The following is a 22,515-nucleotide window of genomic DNA, read 5'->3' as shown; positions in this document are numbered from 1 at the left end:
TTCCGGGGTTTTCCCTCAACCCAATACGAACAAATGTTGGGTAACTTTCGGTGCTGGACCCCGAACTCATTTCACCGGCATTATCACCTTCATATCATTCAGACGCTAAATAACCTAGATGTTGATACAGCGTCGTAAAATAACCCAATAAAATAAAATAAAAAAATCCAAGGGATCTCCGTGATCCGTGTACAACCATAATATGGCGGATCACAACAGACTGGTGCTCATGAAAAATATAACGATAGTGTTTCCGATCACAATAATTATAACACTTAGACTTAACCAACAAATTCGGATTAACTGCAGTAAGTACATCTCATCAGAGAACTAATTCATCTGACTACAATGTACAAAGTTTTCTCACAAGCAAACATTTTCATAGGGGCAAATAAAAATAATATATTTATTTATTTGTTTAAATCCACCACCAACAGAAGCAGACTTCCAATTACAGGTGGCTTACATAAATACATAAACAAAATACATAATAAGAAAAAAACAAAACAAACAACACAAACGAAAGAAAGAAAATACATAACGGTAATGGATGCTAGAATATAATATTGCAGTTAATATAGTGCCAAATGTCAATATAATGATGCAAAATTATTTAAAAACTAGAGTAAAAACATTATAATACACTTCTTCATGATTTAAATATCTAAGGAAATACAATTCTTTTTAATATTGTATGAAATTTTTCAGCTGTTAAACTGAAATCTAATTGAGAATCACAGTTTAAAGATAGAGAGTTGTAACTGTTGTAAGTATTGTCACTGTTGTAAGTATTACATATAACAAACAATGGAGAGTTCTTGAAGAAAACAGTTCTAGGAATGGGAATAACAAAAGGTTGCCTATGACGTAATTGTTTTTTTTTTACATTGAACTGAAGGAATTTAAGAAAATCACAGTTATTCAGTATACCGTTAACAGTCTTATAGAGTAAAATTTGACTACGGTATTTATTAATCGCCGAGATTTTAAAGTTTTTTAATTAAATTAAAAAAGTAACTGATTATATGAAATTTGCTGTCATAAGACGACACGTGATGTTTTTTAAAATACAAATAACGTAAAAATCTTTTCTGTATCCTTTCTATTTGCATCTGATGGGACTGGAACTGAGGTGACCATATTACAGACGCATCCATCATGTTAATAATGTCAAAACAAATGCTTATACAAGTTTTGACAACTCGAGCGCAGTTATGAAGCCCCCTCCCAGAAAATAAGTTTCCCTGGGGCAGTTTACAGAAAGAAAACACAATTTCATGGAAAAATTTATTCGAACAGATACAAATATTGTTGAACTATTTTTCAACATATTCTCCACCGCAAATGAGACATTTGTGATCAACTTTTGTATTCCTGTGTCGTAGAAGTCAGCCACCCGGGATCGGAACTAGTTTGTGACAGCCGTCTACACCTCCCTGTTGATCCTACAGTATGAGAAATGTCTCAATTCCGGTGGGGAATATGTTGAAATATAGTTCAACGGTTGCTTTATCTGTTTCAAGAAATTTTTCGATGAAAATGTGTTTTCTTTCTGTAAACGGCTCCAGGGAAACTTACTTTATGGGGGCCCCTCGTAATTGCACTCGATTGGCCAACATTTGTATAAGCACTTCTTTTAATGTTATTAATATGGTGAAAGAAAAACAATTAACTTTTTTTCTGCCTCCATGAGAATGTCTGCTTATCAGTTCATACGTACACTGCCCAGATCCTAGTGCACAATATTGAGCAATTAGTATGCAAGAAAGGGGCCCAAAAATCCGTAAAACTAGCATTACACGAGATGAGTAAATATCTTTACTAACGATTCATTAATGCATTTGTATCTGTTTATTGTAAGTACTATGTTAATATAATTTAATGAAAGACGGAGTAGAATTCAACGTAACAGAGTTCAATAGTATCAGTAAAGGGAACGGCTTTCAGTTGTCATGGTTTGTAACTTTTCCTATTACATATTTTGCAATGAAGTACATTTGTGTAAATGCTTTAACTAAAGTTATGTTATGCTTTATTATTGCTGTTATCACTACCAGTTCTTGCTGGAGCAATCACTATATTATTAACTGAACGAAATTTAAATACTTCTTTCTTTGATCCGGCTTGTTACTATTATTTACTAACAAAATCCAGTATTCAGCTTTCATTTCAACCCTAACCTCAATCAGTTGCTTTCATACACGTAAATACCAGTATTAGGCATTCACATTACTTTAAATTTAATTTGATTAATTATTATCACAAAAAAGGACCTGCCACTGCAAACCTTCGACAGTCTTTTTCGTCAGCGAAACATCGAGTTCACTGGGAGGGATGGCAGGCTGAGTTGACGTTGCAGGGCATCGAGTTGATGATCACTGCGATAGAGTGCTCTCCTCGCAGATGACGTGCAGTATGCGCTACTACGCTTCCGAAGTCGGGACAGGTCTAGTTAGACCCAAGAAATGGTACGTACGTAGTAGCAAGATGGAAATTATAACCAGTGAGAGAAATAAACTTATGTTTGTAGTGGATGTTTGTAAGTTTCGATTACGTAAGACTTTGAATGGTGGGCTTCAACGATGGACTAGTTCTTACTTCTACATGTAAGTGTTTTATTAACATTAAATCGGATAATTGTGTTGTTAAAAATTCCGAAAACCATAATCATTAATAACGAAAGAAGAAAAATTGCGAGGCAAAAATTGGATAATTCATTTAAAAAAAGCTATTGAGGGTATAAATGTAACAGGGCTCAAACATTTACTCTATACATAACCAGCGAAGGGCATTCGTGGCTGGCACTCAGGGCCAAGAGGAGCATGACAGGTAACCCCCCACTCCTCGGTTACGAAGCGCTGAACGCAGTTTCATTACTACTCCTGAACATCTGTAATACAGTTATTGGTGTACTGTACGATTGTACGGGTTCGAAATGGACGTTTGTGGTAAAAGAAGGTTTCGAATGTTTCGAAAGGAATGAGAAAATGCTTATTTCATGATATTTAAAGATGACTATTACACTTTTACTTGACCAATAAAACGGTACGAAAGGACGTCTTTCAACCAATCATGGATGCTTATCGCACAATTTTATCGCGGCCCTAGCATTTGTTTAATTTTATCGCGTCCCTAGCATTTGTTTATTTTTATCACTACCCTAGCATTTGTTTCTTTGTTTGCCAACATTTCAAACTGCACTGGTCTGGACGTCAAACAACAGAAAATTACAAACCACTCCAGTCGATGCACAGCACTTTCAAATGTAACTCGCATTGGCATTCAAGAACAAGAATTAATAAAGATCACTGGTCATAGCTATGCATCTTCCCTGAAATCCTATTTACAAATAAATGAAATCATTAATAAATTGAGGGATACACCATGTACATCAACGAGTTCACTTCTTTTACGCGCACGTCCAATATAACATCAACTGAACCACCAACCACTAAAACATTCAAATTTAAAAATTGTACTTTCAATAATTGTTTCTTTTAAAATTATTCATGTTTATTTTTTATTTCATCATCGTTAATTAAAACGTTCGTTTATTTCACCATCCCTAATTAAAACTTTTCTAATACCCTTTTATATTATTTAGGTTATGTTATAGCTTCTGCTATATGATATTATGAATAGTCACGTATAAGAGATTGTTTAATACTAAGATTTATAGAAAAACATCTGTCAAGTGACGTTGATTACTGGGATCGGGATAATTGAAGTGGAATGCAACTGTTTTAATAAAAATGAAACTGAATCAACAAAGCCTTCTTGACCAATAATCGTCCACAGAGTTCAATGAAGATTCCATAGTTGGCACAACTGAACAACTGATAACAAGGAAACAGTTAATCATAACACACTACTGCCATCTACTAGCGTAATATTTATGTTGAGATGGTACAAATTTGAAGACAGTTTTGTATTTTCGTAAGCCAATTAATATTTTATTGTTTTGGAGTACTTCGTTACTTCTAATCTTTATATACTTTCTTCTAACCGTGTAACAGTCAATTAAATCCCACTCGAGTTTTGATTTTCTCTAGATAAATCAAAACCTCTAGTGAAATTACTGTTGTTAAAATGCTTTGTGTGTAAGTACTGCAAAAAACAGTAACAAAATATAAAAGCACACAACGCACAAGACACTCGTGCAAAATGATTGGTTTTGAAAGAAATTTATATTTTATAGACTTATTTCTCACGCAATCCCTGTTTACTGTGTTATGTTATGCTTAAACCTAATTCGAATGTAGATCGAGGCTTGTTATATATCAGATGACGACAGGAAAACAAAATATATGGATCTGATAAAAGATTTCAATATAGAATTGGAAGAAAAATCAAATTTAAGTCCTGCATTAGAAGCAAGCTATGTCACTTCATATGAAATAACATATTCTTCAAAATGTTTTTCTGATAGTGACTTTGTTAAAAAGTGCTTAATTAAGGCGTCAGATATTGTGTGTCCTGAAAAAACTGAAATGTTTTTCCACTGTTATATTAATTCTTTTGTGCACGGCTAACATATTCCGCCATTGCGAGATTGAATCCATGAAAGCGTCTCTGTAAGACACACACCAGGGCTCTTGAGGAGGGTGGGGGATCTTTATTCACCCACTATGTTTCTCCTCTTGTGCCCATGACTAACGTAGACCTACCGAACTGAAAAATAAGAACGATGTGCCCGCTTTGACTTCTCATGATACAGCATCCCTTTAATGTGATTCCAAATCTTAAATTGAAAACAAACTGACGTGAATCATTCATTTTGGTCAATGACAGTAACATGTATAAATAATATTGTGATTACTTACTTATAAATCAAATCCACTCCTTCTGTATAGAATGCTTACAGTTTACGTTGATGGAAATTTTAAACGCTGTCCTTAGTTCTTTATCCACGATTTATCATTCATGGATTTTTAAATGCTATCTACATTACTCTTGTGCTTTACAGTATTTACTCCCGAATAAGGACTGTTTGTAGACTTTGAAACAGCCATATATGCTGCCGCCCAAACCATTTGGCCGTCTATAAACATAAGATGCTGTCGTTTCTGTCTTGGGTCAAACTAGCGCTGAGTTAATTCTGATGATTTCGGAAGTGAAAATTTATTACTGACTTCACAAAACAAAAAATCCCCAGCCTTTGTCCAGTGTAGGCCTATATGCAAGGCATAACTAAAGCTAAACTAACCTAACCTAACCTGTTACAGATTCGTATATGCAAGTAATAGTGTGAAACTTTCGTATTACCCGATCATTCTGTTAGTGGAACAGCAGTTGCTTGTACTAATATGCAGCGCACCTCTGTTACGTCACCTGTGCAGTACGCTCTCTAATTATAGTAATAGACTATGTGTTTCTCTTTCCCAAAGAGTAACAACATAACATCGCAGCGCCGCTGTTTACGTTCCACGTACAAAATGGTCATCTAGTAATGTCATCAAAGTTACGTTGGTATGACTGAGCTCTAAACACGTGAAGGTGTATAAGAGAAGTACAAGGAAGTAACTCAGCGCTAGTTTAGCCCTATCTTGGGCAAAGTTGGTGGAGAAAAATGCAATCTTCAGGGTTTTCAAATACATATAAATCTAATTCCGAGAGAGAATATCTTAAATACTTTCCTGAACTACCATTTTTCTCATGATAACGTCGAGAACTGCTTCATCGGAGGCTCCATGTCGACCCAACCACCTGGTGATGGAAATATTTAACAGTTGACAGATTACATCTTTGAAACATACCTTGCTCCAGATGCCAGATCCCCTTCTTCTATTCGATCTTAATTTTTTGCCTTTACAAATAGAACTACCAATAACCGTGAATCTTTCCATTCCCGTTTCAATTCACGAGTATATAACGTACGTCCATAAAATATTAATTCAATTGGCATTTTGAAAGAAGTGTAGGCCTACATTTTAACTAGGAATACGAAAAAACGGACTAAAAGTAGAAATGAAATTAAACAATTTCCTAGAAGAAAATGACGCTGTTAAGGAGAAAATTCTACGTTTTAATTCGTCAAAGCAGTCTGTTTTAAATTGTTATCGTAATAAATTTAAGGACGATTTCTAAAATTTTATTAAATTTTCATGCTCCAATTGTTAAAGCAGTACAGTATAATATAAATTCTTTCTAGGGAACGATCCAGTCAACCTCCTCGCGAAGTTCTCCGATTAAAGTTAATAGGCTGGCCGAAGTAGAGAATTTATTTTTTACTGCGGTTGTCAGCTGCGACCCAATTTACCTATACTTTTTCGGAATCGGGATCCAATTTCCCGCATTATTTGTGCTTGGGATCCAGTTTACCTCTCCCGGTCTACTGTACCCATCACTATCTGTTGTAGCTCAAATATTTGGCAACGCACATCATGCGCTCTAGAGTGATTTTGTAAGTAAGCCTATAACCAGGGTCCTTAACGACAGATAGAATAATGAAAATGCGTAAGTTACGACACATTGCACTTCCTGAAACATCCCCAACCTTTACTCATTAATTGCCCTGTAATAAATAAAAATGAAAATTAAATTAAATGAAAAATAAAATGAAAAGTGAAATGAAGTGAGAAATGAAATAAAATTTAAAATAAAGTTAAAAATGAAATAAAAATTAAAATAAAATTTAAATAAAAATAAAAATTAAATTAAATTATAAAATAGATTTTAATTGTAAATTAAATTATAAATTGTAAATTAAATGATATATTAAATAATAAATAAAATAAATTAAAATTACAAATTAAATCTGTGGCCGGGAGGAAAAAGGTCTTAAGTCAATTTTTTGTTAAAATGAGATTTTTATATATTCTGAAAGCGGAAAAAATTCTCTACAATCTGATAAAACGGCTAAAGTCAAATAAGATTTATAGCGCGTTACCAAATGTCTTAAGTACTTTTTGAATCGAGCATATACAGAATAAAGGACTTAAGAATATTTAATACTTTATTCCTTACAAACCATTAAATGTTTACTTTCCATGCTTCCCTATTAAAAAGATCTAACTTATATTTTAGCCATTTTATCACATACTGATGCCCTTTCCTTTTGAAACTTTAAGCACCAGGGTAAACAGTCCTAGATCCATCCTAATAATTTGCATTTCTCATTTATTTTGACATGAAAAAGGTCTTATGTTTAAATAGTCCCTTCTATTCAGTTTCGGTTCTAGTCTTAAGTGCGACTATTTTTGGAAATAATCAAGAAAATTGTTAAATGAGCAACATTACTTATTTTAGAGGAAATATAAACAAATAATATCCAGCAAAAAGTATTAATTAAAAAACTCTATAATTGAATGAAAGAGTAATGGAACGGAGAAAAATTCTCTCCGGGGCCGGGATTTGAACCCGGGTTTTCAGCTGTACGTGCCGACGCTTTATCCACTAAGCCACACCGGATTCCACCCCGGCGTCGGAAGAATCGTCTCACTTCGTGATTTAAGACGGCGCTTATTCCGTCGGATCCCGGCCAACTAGTCACTCATTACGAGTGCACCTCAACACATGTGTGGACTTCAGTCCTAGGTTCATAGATATCTATGACGTAGTGCAGAGGGCGGCCACTAGAGGGAACCCAAGAGTTGGAACTTAAAACTGGGACGATTCTTCCGACGCCGGGGTGGAATCCGGTGTGGCTTAGTGGATAAAGCGTCAACACGTACAGCTGAAAACCCGGGTTCAAATCCCGGCGCCGGAGAGAATTTTTCTCCGTTCCATTACTCTTTCATCGCATGATGACGCAGAATATCTGCATGGAAATATCATATGTACTTCGGTACATTATAATAATATATATGATATGCGTGAATCACTTCGTGATTTAAGACGGCTCTTATTCCGTCGGATCCCGGCCAACTAGTCACCCATTACGAGTGCACCTCAGCACATGTGTGGACTTCGGTCCTAGGTTCATAGACCTCTATGACGTAGTGCAGAGGGCGGCCACTAGAGGGAACCCAAGAGTTGGAACTTAAAACTGAGACGATTCTTCCGACGCCGGGGTGGAATCCGGTGTGGCTTAGTGGATAAAGCGTCAGCACGTACAGCTGAAAACCCGGGTTCAAATCCCGGCGCCGGAGAGAATTTTTCTCCGTTCCATTACTCTTTCATCGTATGATGACGCAGAATATCTGCATGGAAATATTATATGTACTTCGGTACATTATAATAATATATATGATATGCGTAAATCACTTCGTGATTTAAGACGGCGCTTATTCCGTCGGATCCCGGCCAACTAGTCACTCATTACGAGTGAACCTCAGCACATGTGTGGACTTCGGTCCTAGGTTCATAGATATCTATGACGTAGTGCAGAGGGCGGCCACTAGAGGGAACCCAAGAGTTGGAACTTAAAACTGAGACGATTCTTCCGACGCCGGGGTGGAATCCGGTGTGGCTTAGTGGATAAAGCGTCAGCACGTACAGCTGAAAACCCGGGTTCAAATCCCGGCGCCGGAGAGAATTTTTCTCCGTTCCATTACTCTTTCATCGTATGATGACGCAGAATATCTGCATGGAAATATCATATGTACTTCGGTACATTATAATAATATATATCTATAATTGAAACCAATTTCAATCTTTCTGCTGCTCTCCTGAAAAGTATAAAATTTTTACTTAAGACCTTTTTCCTCCCGGCCACAGAACTAATTCCGTGGGTAGAAAGTTCGCTTAAACGCCTTACAACGGCAGCATACGGCATCTGACATTGTCTCGGACCGTCCGATGTGACGGTGATTACAAGCATTGTTATGAGGCAGCACCATACTGCAACGGACTTTCGTCCCGAGATATTCGTCCGATGCAATATGCTGCAGCCTCATAACAATTTGTGTAATCACCGTCACATCGGACGGTCCGAGACAAAACAGAATGTCCAATACAGTATGTTGCCGGCCTTAAACGATCAGAAAATTCAAAGTCGGATATCTTGGAACACAAGTGTACAGTACATCTGTGAATGAGCTATTCCAGGACTGGGAAGCAAGAGCAGATTCTACTCTCTGACGGGGAGCCATATGATTTCTCTTCATCTCCTTTCTTCCCGGCCGAACACCGCGCAGCGTTGATTCAGTAACGGATGAATATTAAGCGTACCCGTTTAGAGTCTATTTCCGCTCCAGATGCCCAGCTATTCCATCTCAAATCGACCGAAATATAGAGAAAATTGACCTTACAATTTATAAATAAAGTGAAACTTTTTTTGTAGACAGAGAACTGTGATACAATGCTTTGTGCAAAGTTTGAGGCATCAGAACTTCACAGTGTTTAAATTTAAAATATTTTAATTTATCGTATTTTCATAAAATTAGCAACTTTAAACTGTTGTGGCTCCGAAATCCTTTCACCCAATGGTCAAAGTCATGGTTTATTTTGATGCTGAGAAATTAAAGTTTATATTGACATATAAACAGATTTTCTTACTTTTTATGGAAATGGAGAAATTTAGATTTTTCCTCATTAAGACGCCTTTGACCACGAAAAAATAGTTTTAAAATATTTATGGTTAGATTCCGCATTGAAAGTACAAATAAACACATATTTTTTACTGGTGCACCGTTGATAAGAAAGTTGAAAATATCAAATAAAGAAAATAAATAGTACGCGCGTGAACTAACCAGCTGACTGTGAGGCGGGAGCTAACCGAGACAAGCAAGGCCAGGAGACAAACACGTGATGTTTCGTCTAGTAGCGCATAGCTGGGCTAGCTTTATCACAAGTTTTCATAAACACAGGAGTAAAATGACGCCCAATGCTCGCTTATCTTCAGCTCTCGGCCAGTGCGTGCGGTACTGCGCCGTTCAAATCTAGGCGTGTGAAAATAATTTATTTAATACCCTCGAAACTTATTGCCGATCCACTAAGCAAACAATGCCGAATCCCTCTTAATATTGCAAGGTTTTTTCTCAATATTTTTTTACATTTTTACAAATGAGCAAAAAGCCTAAAAGTAAGTAAAATCAGATTATTTGTCGCTCTGTATACAATAAAAATAAGGATTACTTCTTAACATAGCCTACCAAATGTCAGCTTCAAAATAAGCTCCCGTTCAATGTTCTGCAGTAAATGATTCCAGAGTTCTGAGCGCTGAAAGAGGCTTGTTTTTATAAAATTCGCTAAATTTGTAGCTCATTAGTGCGAAAACCGTTTGACTTTCGATAGTATATTTTTGAAAATGCACTGTCCTCCAGCACCTTGTATAAATAGGGAAAAATTGGAGTATTAAAAAAATGCGAGGTTTTTTAATGATCGATTTCATATGGAATTGCCCGTACAGTACATTTGTGTACTGTATATTAATTTGAAATATAATTATTTCATTGCTATTAGAAGAAAGTACAAATTCTAAGAACTATTACTGGTGTCATCTTGTCTCACATATCGAAAATCGAGCGTTCTCGCTCCCTGCACAAATTTCCCAGTTTCCGTTGTACGTGGTTTGTTCTGTGCTTGCATTCTCAGGCGCCAGTAATTCCGCGCTTTCCATTCCATCGGCCGTGTCTGTAAAATTCGCTCACGAAGTTACCGAAGTCGCTACAGCAGTTCTAGCGCACACTCAATCCCTAAGTAACCACATACGCAATTGAATGCTGTCCTGATGATTCAGCCCATTAGGCTACTCTTCGCATCCTCGCGCAGGCTGCCAGACACAGCTTCAGCCCAGTCGATCAACGTTTGCAGGGAGTAATCCACTTTTTGAGAGCATGTCTGATAATTTAAGGCAGCGGTGGCGAAAATGTAATCATGCACCGAGCCACTGTGTAACCTGCAACGTGCATAGCATCTATGGAGGGAGGCTGACACCCGAAGGGGAAGTGACGCTACTGTCTGACTTATTAACGGATTTTCATTTTCCTTACGTCAAGCACTTAAATATAATTTTATACAGTACAAGGCTACAAACTAATGTTTAGTACGTGTAACGAAGAAGGAAATGAACAATAAATGAACAATATCACAACCTAATGTCTCCAGAATGTCTCTGCGACAAAGTTTCAAAATCAGGAATTATGTCACTTACTGCCAGTCGTAGTTGATCACGAAGGTATTTGTTTGTCAGTCGTGGTCTAAATTTGGTTTTTACTATTTTCATTGTTGAAAATAATTTTTTACAAACGTAAGTTGTAGCGAACATGGCTTCAATAGAGGATGCGAAAGAACGAAGCTTCGGATATTTATTTTTTGGCAAAGATTTGGAAGTTCAACATTTGTCAAGTCCTTACATCTAGCTTTCATTTGACATCACATAGTAAATCAGTGAGTTCAAATTGAAGAGCTAACCGCATTATTCCTTCATCTGCTGAAAAAGGGTCGACGTACAGATATGATGATGATGATGATGATAACAACAAGTCCACACCTGTGGAGTAACGGTTAGCACGTCTGGCCGCGAAACCAGGTGGCCCGGGTTCGATTCCCGGTCGGGGCAAGTTACCTGGTTGAGGTTTTTTCCGGGGTTTTCCCTCAACCCAATACGAGCAAATGCTGGGTAACTTTCGGTGCTGGACCCCGGACTCATTTCACCGGCATTATCACCTTCATTTCATTCAGACGCTAAATAACCTAGATGTTGATAAAGCGTCGTAAAATAACCCAATAAAATAAAATAAAAAGATAACAACAACAGTAACACAACCTTTTAATGCTTCATCAGTAACATGCAGTATAATGCCGTTTTATGGTATACAACCGTTTTCTTCGTACAGTAATACTTGTGAACAAATCATACATTTAATATTCTCATCATATTGACAGCAAAAAAATGCGTCCTCCCATCCTACTTGGAACTTTCGTACATGGTTTCGAGAGAGACATATGCCACTCGCAGGTCAGAGTCAAATACAAATGGAACGGAGTTTGACTCCAGTGAGTGAGAGGGTGGGGGTTGGCGGAGGTTAGAAGCAAGCGAAATGCACAGCTATCACTGCGAGCCACAATGTCTCGCGAGTCACGTTCTCGCCACGGCTGATTTAAGGTCTCAACGTCAAAACAAATTCAGATAGAAGCATGGTTAAAACTCACATTGCCTTGCATTAAAAAGATCTTCAAATTGCTCCAATAAATACATAAAATGTCCAACTTTTTATTCAAATGAGATTTTCAGTTGCTTATATACTTTCTTATTCTTCTAAAAATGTGTAGTTTACCTAGTCGTTGGTAATTGATTTTTACTTTCTCATTTATCAATGTAAACCGAAAGTATCGTCATGGTCAGACAGCGGATTTTCGGTCCCTGCACAGCGACAACAAGCCACGTTCTTTGGCGTACGGAGACACCTAACGTTCACTATCGGGACCGAAAATCCGCTGTCTGGTCATTACTCTGACACCGAATAAGTGGCAGTTTTATGGAACTCAAATTGTTAAAATAAATATTTTTTGAAAGCTTTCTGAGTTGGAACAGGCACAGTTTCACTGGTTGCGACTCTTTTCAAGTTTATTTTCAACTCCAACTTCACACCTCTCATAGCCTCGATGGTGATATTAACTGCAGTAGACAGCCATAGCGGGACTTCGTGTCGTAATTACATGTTAATGGTCGCCGTGGAATGCCTAACACATTGCTCAAGAGAGTATAGAATTGTTTCACGCTTTAATTTCTTTGATTTAATGTTCAATATAATACCACTCGAGGTAATTAATTTTTTATACCGGAAGCAAGCTCGAATGCCACTGTATTGTTACTCGTTACTTCAGCTGCTGGTCAACCTGGTCGCTTAATATTACTGAGAATTTGTTGTAGGAACTGTTAAAAATTCTCTGTTTTAAACTTCAGTAAGCTTATCGAATCGTGTTGTTAATGTAGTACCTATTTGTGTGTCTTTCTATGTTTCATGTTGAAAATTCGTACAGTTTTATATATTTGAGGAATGTTTGTGGAAAATGCTACAAACAGGGACTAGCGAACAGTTCGCTATTGTAATCCTGCCAGAAACATTCCTGTGGCGTCCCTGAGGAAGGCTGTAACTCCTTATGGATTCACACTAGAGTCGTGCACAACCTGTGACGAAAAATAGAAATTATATACAGTATTATTGCTATTGAACGCCTGGCGCTGTAGTCAATATGCAAAGCTCTTCCGTCTCCCGGAGTGTGTCAGGTTCGATTTAACGAATATTCGAGTGAGTTAGCTCTGTGGTAACATATCTGCCTCCAGACTAGCAGGTCCGGATTCGATTTCCGGCGGAGTCAGACATTTTCTTGTAAATTGACTGGCGGCCTCCTTGATGCTATTCAACAGGAGTAGGCTACGTGCCGGCACCGGGTTTCCCCTTCTCCCTTCCTCACTATCATCATCCTCACTCATTCCCTACATTACATTTACACGAAAACTTAACATACACTCATCCTAGTACAAGATATAACTCTTCACAGATACACATCATGCATAACGTGGCCCGCCGAAGTGGTGTGCAATTTGACAGTGGGTCACAGTCCTGCCATCTATCCGCAGTATGCGGAAACGTAAAATGAAGTGGGTAGGCATTAGATACACACACACGAATATTTGAGTTATGTCTCACTCTTTGTGGGTGGACGGCAAAGACAGACCACATTGAGCCATGCAGGAGTTACAAGAGCCCTTGCAAGGACGCGTTTATCATCGTGTAGGCCTAATATTTAATTGATCATTCTTCTCTTATTACAATCAATCATCCATCGATCCATCCATCGACTCATTGATTCATTCATTCATGGATTCATTGACTGATTCAGTGATTCACTGATTGGTTCATTGATTAATTGATTGATTCATTGATTCATTCATTCGGTATCGTCAAAAGCAAAACATGTCTTCTTAAAAATTACTTATCATCATCATTGTCCTTGCAGGTATTAGGCCTAGTGGCCTGTTACGGTCTCCGTCCATCTTTTCAGGGGGCATCCCAAAGATCGTCTTCCATGTGGTATATAGCGGAGAATTTGTCTTGGGACTTATTAATGAAGTAAAGCATCTGTTTACAGTAATTAAAAGGCGTTAACAACAACTGTTTTAGAGACATGCATTTTGAGTTTAAAATGTAAACGTTACAACAGAATGCATGTACTTATTTTCTCTTCTATTTAGTAAGTAATTGCAATTTATTCTATTCTTACATTTCTTTACACACCAGATTTCATATTATGCATTACATTAAGCAAATACGTTTCTTAAATTACATTTAGTGAATTTCCTTCAATTGTTACTCCGTTTGTATACTCAGAAAATGTCATTGTTCTGTCTAGCTTGCAGAACATCAGGGACAACCGGTTGAAATTCGAATATTCGGTCGGACGCTCAACCTTGATGGATGATGTCTGACGTTTAGAATGAAAACCGGTTGTAAGCCCTATTCTGCAGCTCTCTAATCCACACCACACAATTTGAAAATCTCCTATCAAATCTAATATATGTATATCGTCAAAATCATAATTTTGATACAATAAGTACGCCATATCATAATACAATGGAAATAATTCTTCTCTTCTCTTCTAAGAATTAAACTCATCTCTGTTTCAATTTTATTGTAGCCGAAAATGACGGCGATGAATCACAGCGGAGAACATATTTCTCCCCAGAATTTCGTAATTCAGTATCGGCATTTTAAAACTTACGTTAACTTCTTCGTATTGCAAAGATGCAGAGAGAAAATAGACGATAAGGTCTTATGAAAGTATTTTGTTACAAAAAATAGCCGTTATATCAACTGCATAATGAGTTTGAAAATTAAGAACATGTTTCTTTTAAGACGCGTTATTTTGACAAGATTAACAGTATAAACTACACTGTTAAAAGCTCCACGACTTAAATATGAAACATATAATTATATAGCAAAATATCTCTAGGAATATCTTTCGCTTCGTTAGAGAGTATTTTTTTTTTTTACTTTTTGTAAAGCATCACAGGTAGACGTGGAACGTGCTAAACATCTCACGATTTGAGATTGAAATCTTTTAGCGACGGGTAAACGTACTGCGTCCCTTGTAATCTTGTTTATCATACACGCTATCCAAGAAATTTATAGCTGGTAATGAATTAATAGCGAGCCTACTGCTTTACGCTTGTTGGTTTAGAATGTACGAATGTCATTTACCGCACAGGAGTGGAGAAAGTGAAGCAGACATTCACTCCTGCAGAGGAAAATGCAACGGCATGCAACATTTCATTGTCACTTCTACGATGCAGTATTGCGTGTTTTGAGTAGAGTGTAATATGAAATAATGATTGTGATTTCTACATGTAAAGAAAGGACGCTTTTCTTATAGGAACAAGGAAGGTTTGTATACAAAGCGAAACGTAAGTAATGTCATTAATTTCAGGTGGTTATTGGGATATTCCAAACAAAGTTTAATACAATTATTTTGCTCGTTTTTATTTATTTATCGAGATAAAGTTGTTTCATATGAAACATTTCATAACGTGCTTTGAATTCCCAATATGCTCAGTCACTTTAAGAGAGCAGTACGTACGTACGTACATACATAGATACATACATACATACATACATACATACATACATACATACATACATAAGTGTCCTGCCCATGGGCAGGTCTTTCACTGCAAACCCAGCATTCTTCAAGATCTCCTATTTTCTGCCTTTCTCTTAGTCTCCGCATATGATCCACATATCTTAATGTCATCTATCATCTGATATTTTTTTCTGCCCCGAACTCTTCTCCCGTTCACCATTCCTTCCAGTGCATCCTTCCAACACAATTTTATTTCTTATTTTGTCTGTCCATTTAACACGCTCCATTCTATTCCATATCCTCATTTCAAATGTGAAAATTCTTTTTAGAATGAAGAGGAAATCGGGAGATCCTCTTATAATATCTTCACAACCTTGGTTTTGTTTCCACAAAAACAGTGCGAGCGAGAAGTCCCTCCGCAGCTCTATTAGTTCCAGTGACCCTAGAATACAACCCCGTTGAAAGTTGGCGCTGCTCCATTCATTCCAGTTTGACAACTCACATCCCGAGTCCATCATTTGCTTAGCGGCCCGTGCTGCCACTTGAATTCTCTGCCTAGTGGATTTTCGGCTACACAAGCACTGCGGAGAGACTTCTCGATCGCACTGTGTAACTTTGCCATCGCCGGTATTGAACTCGGAATCCGCGGTCGTCATAAACTAGCGCTCTGTTAATTAAGCTACCAAAGCGGTTCATTTATATCCTATACTATTTGAAAACTGTATAAATCTAGCCAATTGCAGGTAGTTTTAATAATACAACTGTCTTAACGCCTATTTTTCTTATTGCCGATGTACTAGTACGATCTTCTACTGAATTGAAACAAGCTGACGTCAGTCAAGTAGAGCAATGACTCAACTGACAAACAAATAAATAAACATTTAGTGCTTTCTATAAATGAGTTAGTGAGCAAGCGAGCGAATGGAGTAATAAATGAATAAGTAAATATATATGAATAAATAGGCCTAAGTTAATAAATAAATGAATAAATAGCTAAATAAATGAATACATTAGTAAATAAATAAACCAATAAATATGTAAATAAATAAGTATTAGATAAATAATTAAACCAATAAATGAATGAACGAAATCTTTTAACGTTAGGGTAAGGTAATTGAAAATAGTTGTGACGAAATACGAATTTTTGTAACCAGATTATTATAATGGGAATAATTCATAAATGAATTAGTATTATAATGTAAGAAGGATATAAACGATACTGTCATTAAAAACTAATTATTATTATTATTATTATTATTATTATTATTATTATTATTATTGTCACCATCACCATCATATTTATAAAACTGCGAGGATTATGTTGCTCACCGTTTTGTACGGGTTCAGAATTAAAATGATTCTCAGTAAATTGTTCAATGCATCTTCTACAAGCATGTTCCCGATATCTTCTAGTTCTGTGTCTTTAATAAGGTCGAAGTCTATAGAAATGTCCTAGCTTGTAAAATCCACATAAAACTATATTAGGTTAATTGTGAGACTGACATCTTGGGACGTCTAACGTTACGACTCCAAGACAAGTTTGGAAGAAACTTCCATCTTAACATTTTACTGGCCATTACAGGCTCTCCTGGGGGTTCCAGCATGTCCTAATGTGGGTAGTTATAATCCATTTATTTCTCTATCTACCCCCCCCCTTTCTCTCTCTCTCTACCACTCGAATCTGTTTCTCTTTTCCATAGACCGTGGTCCAGAAAAAATAAGGACTTTCTCAGAGTACTCCGGCTCCCTTGTGACATCCATCACCATCATCATCATTCACCCATTCATTCATTCATTCATTCACTGATTTATTCATGCATTCATTAATTTATTACGAGTGCAATGTCTGTGGTGCACTCTGGATAATCTCTGAGGAACTAAGTTATTTACGCTTCTCGGCACTAGCGACATCTATGAGCCACGCTCGTAGAACCGAGGCCAATAACGGTAACTTAAGAACTCTGCCATTGCACAAAATGTATATATAGTTCACAATCCTGTTTTGAAATCTTGCCTAGGACTTTGATGTAGACAACGAATGTGACCTCGAATTATTGTAGTTTTCCCCAAATGTAAGGCGAGCGTCAGTCAATCTTATGACGAATCCTCGGACATTTAAATATGTATTGTATTGATTAAGGCTGGTTGAGTGGAAGAGAAGGTCTTATGGCCTTAACTCTGCCAGGGAAAATAAAACATTATTATTATTATTATTATTATTATTATTATTATTATCTCTTCAAAATACTATCTCTCTATTACAAATTTAATCGAATTTAGGTAATGGTACAGTTAATACAGCGTCGATAAATAACCGATTAAGAAAATGAACATGGATACACATTTGTTTATGCAAGGACATTTTGTTTCAGGTGAAAATCTGGAATCGTTCCAATCCTAACATCAAGAGGGAGCTATGGAGTGAGTATTTCTTCTTCTTTTATAAAGTTTATTAATATTTTTCCTTTTTTTATAAAGTATTTTTATCATCACATTATTGTTAGAAGAATGGGAGACAAGCCTTTTTAAATTACATCAAATTACCTATCGGACGACGATTGCGTGACGACTCAAAAGAGGATGGACTTATTTGTGAAGCCGAAACGATTTAGCCTATCCCTTGAAGTGTGGATATTAAAGATGCAACTTGAATGGCCACCAGTGGGTAGTACTGTGTTCATATTAAAATCTTAAATATACGGTTATACTGGATATATTTTTTTAATTGTCACGTTAATTCCAACAGTTATTTCTTAAGTTATCTGACTTGTCCTATCCTTAATGTTTTCAGGATGTGTCTGTTTTTCGTTTTCTGTTTATAATTACAATCCAGGATAACAGAGAGGGTTTGGAATTGAACGGGTTACATCAGCTGCTTGTCTATGCGGATGACGTGAATATGTTAGGAGAAAATCCACAAACGATTAGGAAAAACACGGAAATTTTACTGGAAGCAAGTAAAGAGATATGTTTGGAAGTAAATCCCAAAAAAAAAGTATATGATTATGTCTCGTGACGAGAATATTGTACGAAATGGAAATATAAAAATTGGAAATTTATCCTTTGAAAAGTTGGAGAAGTTCAAATATCTTGGAGCAACAGTAACAAATATAAATGACACTCGGGAGGAAATTAAACGCAGAATAAATATGGGAAATGCCTGTTATTATTCGGTTGAGAAGCTTTTATCATCAAATCTGCTGTCAAAAAATCTGAAAATTAGAATTAATAAAACAGTTATATTACCGGTTGTTCTTTATGGTTGTGAAAGTTGGACTCTCACTTTGAGAGAGAAACAGAGATTAAGGCTGTTTGAGAATAAGGTGCTTAGGAAAATATATGGGGCTAAGAGGGGTGAAGTTGCAGGAGAATGGAGAAAGTTACACAACACAGAACTGCACGCATTGTATTCTTCACCTGACATAATTAGGAACATTAAATCCAGATGTTTGAGATGGGCAGGGCATGTAGCACGTATGGGCGAATCCAGAAATGCATATAGAGTGTTAGTTGGGAGGCCGGAGGGAAAAAGACTTTTAGGGAGACCGAGACGTAGATGGGAAGATAATATTAAAATGGATTTGAGGGAGGTGGGATATGATGATAGAGACTGGATTAATCTTGCTCAGGATAGGGACCAATGGCGGGCTTATGTGAGGGCGGCAATGAACCTACGGGTTCCTTAAACGCCAGTAATTAGAAGTAGTAGTAGTTGATAGTTACAATTCATTCCACACTATTTAAAATGGAAACAAATGGATAATTGGAGAATTAGCCAACGATATTGAGACGACATTGAAAGAGCGCATGTCTAATTTTATTTTTTTATGCGGTAGTGGGTGAGAGTTGTTACTGACCTTTCTAAAACTGCCCAGTTAGCTATTTTCATCAGGGGCATTGACAAAGACTTCAGTAACACAGAGGAAATGGCTGCTCTTTATCCGATGAAAAATACTAAAAGAGCAGTGAAATTGTGAACGCTGTGTCTTCAACATTGAAGCGATTTAACTTAAAGCTGGGCAGTATTTCTGGTGCATGCATCGATGGTTTCTTCGGCAGTGTGGAACCATGAATAGAATGCTTGTAACTTTACTTGAGAAAGAAACATCTAAGTTTGGTAATGAAGTTTTCATACGTTATTATTATTATTAGTATTATTATTATTATTATTATTATTATTATTATTATTGTTATTATTATTATTATTATTATTATTATTATTATACTATTTTTCAGCAAAACCTATGCGCACAGAGTGGAAACCTTAAAGATGCTACAAAAATTGTCAACTACAAGGTGGGTCAAAAGTCGCTTTCCCCAAACACTTCCTTACTTCTCTAAAGAGCAAACCATCAGCTGTACAAGGAAAAGAAATAAAATAATCTTATCGTATACGTTAGGGGGTGAAACAATTCCGGAAGTTAACAAATGTAAATTCCTCGGAATAACATTTAGCAGCAATCTCGGCTGGGGGGAACATGTTACAGACACAGCGGGAAAAGCATGGAGAGCGTTACACTTTGTGATGAGGGTACTAAGAAAAGGCTCTGATAAATCCAAAGAGATTGCATATAAATCACTAGTACGTCCAGTAATGGAATATGGTGCTGCATGTTGGGATCCTTACTGTACAGACTAGAACATATTAAGACATTGGAAAAGATTAAAAAAACGGGCTCTCAAGTGTTGTCGGAAAACTTCACCATTAAAATGGGACACACTCACGGACAGGAAAACGCGAATTCGATTATGCGCACTGTTCAAAACATACAGAGTTCAGCCTGCCTGGAGAGAAATAAAAAATAGGTTGCAGCCACCAAATTACTCATCAAGGAACGACCACTCATATAAATTGAGGGAAAGAAGACAGAGGACGGACACTGGAAAGTTTTCTTTTCTCAATCGTACTATCAGAGACTAGAATGCTTTACCTGCAGACTTACTAAAGGCTTTACCATCAACCAAAAATGTATTTAAAAATAGGCTTAAGGAATTTGCTAATAGACGGTAATTATACACAGTGTTTAAAGGGTGTAATTGATATTTTGTTATTGAAGTGTTATATCAATGAAGAATTATGTTGTGTCAGTGAAGTGTGTTGTGTAAGTGAAACGTGTTCCTGTCAGTGAAGCTTTATAGTTTATAGTGGCAGTGCAAAGTATTTGAACAGTGAAATGTTTTTGAAGTGTTAGTGAAATCAGGATAGAATCAGTGAAATGTGTCGTAGTTCCAGTGCAGTGAGTGAGTTGTCAGCGAAATGAGTGTAGTGCTGAAAGGTACTTGTGCAGATATAAACATACAGTATCATACTCGTGGGTTTTAGTTCGAACTTAGGGTTAAGATACAAATTAGATTTACTTTAAATGCTATTTTAAGTGATCGTGCTTCATTTAATTTAGGATGTTCCCTGTTATTATTATTATTATTATTATTATTATTATTATTATTATTAGTAGTATTAATTATTAGTATTATTATTAATTGTGTTTATTATTGTCTTTATTGAGTGTACTTAGTTACCACTGCCACCGGGTATATACCCATTGCAGTGTGAATAAATACATACACATACATACATTTAATTACATTCAATTTACATTTGACTACATTTTCCTTTGCAGATTCACAATTAACTACGTTTAGACACTGATAGATGGCAGAACATAATTCACGATTCTCATCGATTTTCACGAATGACTATTCGATCATCTGTCGCAACTGATGCAGATCCTGCGGTTTCTGAGCAAAAACATCATTTTTCAGGATACCTCACAGCGAAAAATCACATGGCGTCAGGTCGCATGGACTGGGTGCCCATTCTGTTGTGCCACGACGACCAATCCATTCATGGAATTGCTGGTTCAAGAAGTCCATCACTACTACACAAAAATGAGAAGGTGCTCCATCGTGTTGCCATACATCAACTGCATTTCAGCAAAACGTGGTCTGTTTTCAAGACATGACATCGGAAGAATAGTTCACGCTCGAACATTGTTGTCACCCCAATACTTATTACACCAGCTATTGGTTTATTCAAGTTATGACATCTGTATATGTGTACAAGTATGATACCTAAAGAACAAATATTGGGGAAAGCGACTTTTGATCTACCTTGTATGTATATCATATCAAATTCTTTGAGCTGCGACCAGTTCCAGAACTTCTCTGGCGTATTTTTGTAACTATGTTTGTCGATCAGACAGACAGGCTAGCTGTTTGTAATGATCCCCACAGTAGGTTTTCATCTGACGACGAAGAGAGATCCACTCTTCGAAACGTTGTGCTACAATTTTTTTTAAATTAGCAATGGAAAAAGCCCAAAAAGCTCAACCATTGAAGGCAAAAACTCTTAATACTTATCATCCATTAAAGAGGAGACTTGTCTGTGGATTTATACTTCGTACCATAATGTGTGACACGAGATGTAAACAATACTGATAGAGAGGGAGAGAAGTATAATTGCTATTGGACCAATGGCAAAGGTCTCATTCCACTCTTACTTAGAAGAAGGGCGGTCGAAGCGTTTTATCCCCGCCCAAGTTCAAGACAAATCTGGAATGAGAACTCTGCTATTGGTTCAATAGTAATTATTCGTTTCCCTCGCTCTGCCGGCACTGTTTATATCTCCTGACAGACATTATGAATCGAAGTATAGCCTAGGTTTGTACAGATTTATTTCCAAATAAGTCTCTGGGTGTATGGATTCCTTAATAAAAGGGATAGACTACAAATCCAGACTCTTTAGGGCAGAGCTCTAGTGGCTTTTTTTTTAACTTAGTTAGTCCACACCTGTGGAGTAACGATTAGCACATTCTGACCGCGAAACCAGGTGGCCCGGGTTCGAATTCCGGTCAGGGCAAGTTACCTGGTTGAAGTTTCTTCCAGGATTTTCTTTCAACCCAATATGAGCAAATGCTATACCCCGCAGTAGCAGCTGGTGATCTAAATCCTCGGTGAGGTCTATAGTAAGTACGATGAAAGAGTAATGGAACGGAGAAAAATTCTCTCCGGTGCGGGGATTTGAACCCGGGTTTTCAGCTCTACGTG

The 22,515-nt window shown here is 36.8% G+C and overlaps 1 protein-coding gene and 1 long non-coding RNA gene across 3 annotated transcripts in view; one reads left to right on the top strand and one right to left on the bottom strand.

Annotated features, from left to right (window-relative positions):
* Positions 1-22,515, bottom strand: part of LOC138710906 (tetraspanin-7-like) — a 289,955-nt gene that overhangs the window by 34,227 nt on the left and 233,213 nt on the right. The gene's annotated exons all lie outside the window — the stretch shown is intronic.
* Positions 2,455-22,515, top strand: part of LOC138710907 (uncharacterized) — a 220,256-nt gene continuing 200,195 nt past the window's right edge. The window contains exons 1-2 of the long non-coding RNA XR_011335322.1: positions 2,455-2,606; positions 17,841-17,889. This is a non-coding gene — a long non-coding RNA (uncharacterized lncRNA). The remainder of the gene's footprint in view (positions 2,607-17,840; positions 17,890-22,515) is intronic.

The sequence above is a fragment of the Periplaneta americana genome, chromosome 12 (genome assembly GCF_040183065.1).
Source record: "Periplaneta americana isolate PAMFEO1 chromosome 12, P.americana_PAMFEO1_priV1, whole genome shotgun sequence".
Classification (NCBI taxonomy): domain Eukaryota; kingdom Metazoa; phylum Arthropoda; class Insecta; order Blattodea; family Blattidae; genus Periplaneta; species Periplaneta americana.
The sequence above is the reverse complement of the archived record's forward strand: the minus strand, read 5'-3'. Positions and strand labels throughout refer to the sequence as shown.